Source organism: Pygoscelis adeliae, unplaced genomic scaffold (assembly GCF_000699105.1).
Source record: "Pygoscelis adeliae isolate BGI_AS28 unplaced genomic scaffold, ASM69910v1 Scaffold174, whole genome shotgun sequence".
Classification (NCBI taxonomy): domain Eukaryota; kingdom Metazoa; phylum Chordata; class Aves; order Sphenisciformes; family Spheniscidae; genus Pygoscelis; species Pygoscelis adeliae.
The window spans coordinates 569,985-577,114 of NW_008824676.1; positions in this window are offsets into that span (position 1 = coordinate 569,985).

Here is a 7,130-nt window from a genome sequence, read left to right on the forward strand (position 1 = left end):
GGCGGGGCCCCCCGACCCCCCCCCCCCCGGCGGGCCCCCCGTCCCTGCCCCGCGGGTCTGCCATAAAGCCAAACTAACTCCTGTTCCTGGGAAAAAACGCACAGTTGGCTCCGTTTTGAGCAAGACGTGTATTTTCAAGTGGCTGACCGACGAATCAAATTGGCTAGGAAAAAGCTGCTAACTGGCCAAACTTTTCCTCTAATAAAAACTTAATTTAACTGGAATTCAATTGGCGTCTGTGTTTAAAACACGGATAGATGAGAACTGATCTAAATATCAGTTCTTATCAGTACTTAATCGTATGAGGCAAAACTGTGCATGTTTTCACAGCTTAAATGTATACACAACTGCGCCACAACTGCTAACAGATAACAGGCTCCATGCATAAATAAATACCATCAAACCAAAAGACCTATTTTCAAATTCAAAAAAAAGGAGTTGCCATTAAGAACCACGATGCATCACACTGCTAAGGTTTTGCCTCATGCATAAAAATGGTAGCGCTGATTGGCAGTTGCTAATTATAATACTACACCGTCACACAGAACAAATAGCTGTTCAGACCAAGTAGCACAAATGTAGAAAATAATATTTTTTTTCTTTTTTTTTTCAACAGAGCAAATTAACACAGATTGTTTCTTCAGCAAAATATGAAACTGTAAACTTTGGGCTCATTCTGCAACTTTTCCCCAATCCATAATAAACAAAAAAAACCCAACGGGAAGAAAGACTGACGTACATTTTTAAGCGCACCTTTTCCGTCTATTACAAAAGCACAACCTAAAACGTATAAAGCTTTTTCTTTTTTAAATCACAGTTACCAAAAAGAAACAGTGAATAATTTATTACATACGCTATAATAACATTACTCTAAACAACTATTCTCTATGAGGTATATCTGAGAAAATTCGGTAAGGGATTGCACGGTCTGCGTTGCCAACATGCCCAGTTTTATATTAAAGCTTTGGAACCATGAAGAAATAGAGAAGGATAAGGATAAGGGTAAGGATAAGGATAAGGATAAGGAGAGGGAGAGGGAGAGGGAGAGGGAGAGGGAGAGGGAGAAAGAAGGAGGAGAAGGAGAAGGAGAAGGAGGAGAGGAGGCAGGAGAGGAGCCTTTGGTATTATTAGGAGTTTTGTTCTTTGCAGGGCTGCATTGCAAAGCACCACAGTACAAAAAGCCCACCAGGTACGATTCGGCGGCCCAGTTGAAGCTGAGGTATTCACAGGAAGAATAAAAAAAAGCACAGAGAGGTCTAGACTGGCAAAATCGCTGCTTTGGTTCAAGCAAGGCACTCGTCCCATGGTAATGTCACACTTTGCAAGTGAAGCATGAGTCTGGTAAGAAACGCGATTGCTGCAGAGGACCCTGCCAGCTCTGGGGATTTTCTGTGTCCGGCCTGCCACCCGTCCGTGCTGTGCAGGGGTGGAGAGGGGCACGGCGGGAAGGTTTCACCTACCACAAGGACAGATCGTCTCCTCCACACCCAGAAGGCATCCTGAGAATTATTATAGCTTTTTATTGAAGGAATATATATATATATAGATATAAAAAGCACACTTGTCAAGTCCCTATCTTTTCCAATACAGACTTAAAACCAAAAAGAAATACAAAATAAAAGGCAACATTTAATTAAAGCGGAGCTTTTGTATTGAGCTGTAGGTAATCTGTCTATGTGAATCCAAAGGCACTGCTCAGGCAGATCTCTTAGGGAAAGGCTCAAGCCCCCGCAGCTGACGGCGGCGCCGGCTTACGGCCCCCGTCCCGCCCTGGGACGTGGTTCATCCGGGCTCTGCACTACCGCGGGACCTCGCCAGCGCAGGAGATGCTGTGCTGGGGTGAGCGTCACCTGCCTTAACGGTCGTTAAATCAAGGTGTTTGCACCCATGCGGGGCAGGTCCAGGGATTTATAAACCAGCTTTTAAGCTCAGCCAAAAGTGCCTACCTGCAAACTGAATGAGCTTTTTTTCTCTTTTAAATTTACCTACTAGCCAGTGCTCATCTTCTTCTTGTTTTTACTGCGGAACAGGCTCTGCTAACGGCAGGATTAGGAGGGCTCCTAAAGAAAAGCTGAACTTGTGTCTGAACGGGCCCGTGGGAAGCTGCAGAGGTACAGAGTGGTGGGAAGAGCAAGCAGTGCCCAGGAGTGGATTCAGCTCATCAGAGCATTTGGTTCAGTCATATAAACAGGATAAAACAGGCTAAAAGAAACAAATGCTAAAGGGCACCACTAATTCCCCAAAGACAAACAACCAACTTTTAAGTAATCACTTAGGAATATGATACTAATGGAGCTTAATGTAGCTTTGTTTCATTGCTAAGTTGAGAAAAATAATTAATTGATTTTCATACGAAAACTGTAATTGCAAACAACAACAAAATGTAAGCGGAAGAGAGCAGCCTCTCTATCTGCTGTGCCCACTGGGTTCATTAGAGACGCAGCGTGCGTGTGTGGGCCAGGCTAATCGGGCTTCGTCCGAGCAAGGGGCCGGCTGCTTGGTGTCCAGATGGCCAAAATTAAGAAGAATCCCCCTCCCCTCAGACTAGCTGTCAGCAGTGGGCTCTGCTAGTGTTGGGGCCCACAGAGCAGCCCGTTAGATCATGTTCAAGCATGGCATTACTTGAAAATAATAATTTCTAATGCTAATTTCTGCTGCTGATGCAAATGCACGCCCATAAATACTTAAGCAGGACTTCTGCAGGTGGCAGCGTACAGATCCCTTTCCCCAAGGAATCGGCTGACGGACAAAGCCTGCATTCGCCTCCAGGTCAACACAACGGCTCCATCCTCCGGAATTTGGCGTGGGGAAGGACGTGAAATGGTTTCACGTCTCCAAACATTTTTGGCTGGCAGGGAGGCATAAGGGAAACACAGAAAATGTCCTCACCAGAACTGGCAGCTTCCACAAGAAGTATTTCTTTGGGTATCTGGGTTGCAACTGTACATTACTGTAAGTAGGAGAGAACAGTTGAAACTATAAAAGAGCAGAAGCAAAATGCAGACCGCACAGAGAAAGAAATCTTTGGTATCTTTGGTATCATCAACACGATTAAAATTACAAATGGAAAAAGTCAGTGAGGTAGCCTCTTTGGTTCTCACTAGAAATAGAAAGGTTTTTTTCTTTTTTTCTTGTTTCCTTTTTTTTTTCTTTTTTCTTTTTTTTTTTACACACACAGAAGTTCATTCTTGGAAGCAGCTAGTTTAAGGGTTTCTCTCTTTTTGCTTGGCATGTGTTATTTTTCCCCCAGCTTAAGTTTTAAGAAGCCACAAAGTTCAGGCAAAGTATCCCAGTGTCTTTTTTTTTCCTATTGTTTCTGAATGCACAGTTTTAGGTTGAATATTCATTGCTTGTCCTCAAAATTCGCTCTGTTGTTCTTACAGGAAATCAGCTGTAGTGCTTTAAAGGTAATTCTAAATAAAAAATAAAAACTATACAAGGGCATCAGGTGATGATGAATAAGTTAAATAAATAAGTTATATTATGAAGGCCTTATGTGCCATAATAAAGGTATGTCGCACTTTCTAATCAAATGGGAAGAGATTAACTTAAATAATTTAAACTTTGATATTTAAACAATTAAAATCAATTAAAAGAAGAAATTAAAACTAGACTGCTGTTTTATGCAACTTGTTATTTTTCTCCTGTCTGTAACAGAACCTGGCTGCTCTATGAAGCAATACTAACTTTTAAGTGTATTTACTAACATAGGCTTCGCATCTCTGATGCGCTACAACATGGATAAATAAGCAAAATTAATCCCAAATTAATGCATAAATCATTGAATTAAATAGTTACAAATAACTAACATTGGAGCCTGATCCTGCAGTCTGTATTCAGCCAAAACTCCCATTGAATTTTAAAGCTAAAATGAAACTCAATGTGATTTAGACCGAACAGAGATTTCAGGACCTACTCTAAGACTAAATTAAATAAATTACATTATTGATAGATAATATATTGGGTTAAAACCCACAAGTGTCTGGAAAAAAATAAAACCATTTTAAGCTTTGCCTTTTTAAAAAATTTAAACAATAAAAATTCCCCTTAATAAATATAAAGGAGGCCAAGTATAAAGTTTCCCCATGTCTTAAAAATACTTAGGTATTGTGACAAGCAAGAAAAACATTGGTTTTTGTCCGAAGCTAGCGCAGCCTTTGCAATGCCATGTCGTTACCATGTCTTGCTTTGGAAGAGGGGATCCCTATTCCCTTCTGCAGGTTTGAGCGTAGTTTGCTGGTTTAGTCCTTCTCAGGTCTTTGGATTCAGCTTTAGGTAAGAGAGATCCAGAATAAAGCTATTCAACCGAAGTCATCAAGCACATTCTTTGTTCCTTCACGGATGATTAAACAATATCCAAGGTTTCTTGAAAGTTGAATTCATCTTGGATGTGCCCATGGTAGTAACTCCAAGTACACGGTATGGAAGATGCTGGGATACTATCTGTACATACTAGTCTTTTGTATCAGAGTAAATAAAAGGAACAAGTTACATTACACAGCTCTACAGATTCATAAATATATGGTATATAAATGTAACATATCTATTTGATTTTTTTTTAGTATGGGCAGAATATAGCATATATTCTGCTCATACATGTACATACAAATATATCTACCCACAGTATATGCTATCGACACTCTTCTGAGACATCTGCTACATAAAAGCCTACAAGAGTTGACAGTGAAATGGAAGACGTAACATAGGGCCATGAAAGATGCAGGGATAAAAAATGCAGCAGTATTTTCAGACGTTCAGGTGAAAATGATTTTTGTCAAATATGGAGGAAAGATGGGTGTTGATATATTTGCAATCCCCAGCACAGAGAAGCCTCACACGTTTTGCTAAACAAATGATGCAGTGCGGGCAGTAACATCGGGCTCAGTACTACTCAGTCCATATAATTATATTGTTCCCAGTGTGAGGTTGCGGATCAACATTGGAAAGATCGAGGCAAGAACTTAAGCCATAATATTGCATAAGAAGAACTTCCACAATTTGGAGAAAATTAATGGTTTCATTAAATATACGTATTTTTATAATTCAGTAGTTGATCTGGACTTACTTCGTTACGGCTATTGGGATGAACCCCGAACAGAAATAAAAAGCCCAGGTCTTTGCTCACAGACTTCACGAGAAGCCCAGGGCAGGCTCCTCGCTGCCTCTAAGGGTGGTGGGACGCGGGAGGCAAAACTGCCAGCCTGTGGATGTCCCTAATGCGAAGTGTCCCACGTGCCCATCTCTGCGGTGGGACACGGACTGCCAAGCACACGCCTTAGAGGACGCCTGGGACTCTCCTCGCCCAAGGTGCACTTCTCTGCCTTGCGACTGCACTAAGGGAAGGGGACATAAGGGAGGGCAGGCTGGGTTTCACTGGTGGTGCGTCATCTCCTGCAGTGGTTGCAAGGGCGCTATGGAATGGAGCATGAGAAAAGCGACCGAAACCCAGCATCGCCTGACATTGCCGCAGATTGCGGGAGGACACTTTCAGAATGAGACATTTCCCATGAGGGCAATGCCACATTCAAAATGCACGTGGAGAGGCTGGTTTGAGGGGATCCTCTTGCATGGGAATGAAGTGTGAAACTTCAACGTGACCAAACCACCTCAGCTGGGCCCTGCTCTACAGCTGAGTAGTGTTCTAGTGCTGATCAGAACTTCTCAGTCAAATACCCAGAGGCATCGGTACGCATCAGCCCAGACCTGAACCATTTTTTGGCAGCTTTATTTTATGTCTGAGTACGAGGCTTCTTTGGATCATTTTCGAATCATGCACAATCTGTCTGGAAATCTATGTTGAAGGATGTTTTGATTCCCAGAGCAGGTATGTGCTGTCAGTTTAGCTGTGAGGATCCTGAATTTACTTTTCAGAAACCTTTCCTGTCCTGAGCAGACAAGGCTTTTTGATTTTCTTTCTTTTTTTTAAGTGTAAGCATTGGAAAATGACTGCAGCAGTTTTGCAAAATAGTTAAAAAGAAGCCCTCATTTAAGGGTAGAGATGGAGCAAAATGGTACCACTGCGCTCCAGCTCTGAAGATAAATTTGGACCCAGGTCTGCGTGTCATGATTTGGATCATCATGATTTTGATCAACCAACATGACATGTCTAATATGTCAAAACAAACTACTAAACTGCCACATGAATTGCTGAAACCTCAGTTTTGGTTCAGATCGGGATCTGATCTCAGTAAGCCAGGCTGTGGCAGTGCTCAGCACTCACAATGACATAAATCGGTACATATATATTGCAAGTTTTATCCCTGGGGAAGAGAAAGAAGAGTGTAGGTTACTCAACTGATTTCACATACAGAAGGATGGCTGTTCAAAGCTCTAGGCATACAGGAGACCAACTCTACCTGACAGAACAAGTCATACCCAACCGACACGTTTTTCCTAGGTGGCTCTGGAGAGAGGAGACGTACCAGCGTAGTATCCCAACATCTTGCACTTGGAGTCCATGCAGCTCTTGGAGAGATCCCGCGTGGGGCAGAAACAGGAAAAACATAAATAAACCCACCCTTTTGGTTGTTCAAAGAAACAGAAGTGATTACCTGTACACAGATCAATGGTGCTATATGCATTTAGTCGTGCAAGAGGAGACAATGAACTGAAAGAAAAGTAGTGAGAATCCTCATCTTTGGTATTGTAGCTGTTGAGGTTTTGGTTGCTCTGTTCCTTGTTCTTTTGAAAAAACTGCATAGGCACAAATTAAAGACAATCTTCAACTTTAAGATGACTGAGTTGTCAAATGAAGCAGCAATCGTACTGGCTTTGCTTTGTTCTCGTCCTTGTCAACCCTTTCTTTGAGATCTGCTTCCTAAAATGTCCAAGATGTCTGTCAAAACACAGTGTGTTACTCGTTTGCTTCCTGACGTGCTTCCTTGTTTTTTTAATTTTTATTTTATTTTTAAATGGAACAGTTTGTTGCAGAAGAAGTAGGTGCAGAAAACGTTTCTTTGGTTTCGATTAAGTAGTACATAAAAAAAGTCTCAAGTGTCTCTAAAGAGCCACGACCACGCTTGGCTTGCTGCTGCGGACTCGGCCGGCGCTCCAGGAGGGGCCGTTCACTGGTAAGTGCGCACATCGAGCGGCTGCGGCCGTTTCGGCGGCGTGGGTCGGGGCTGCGAGGT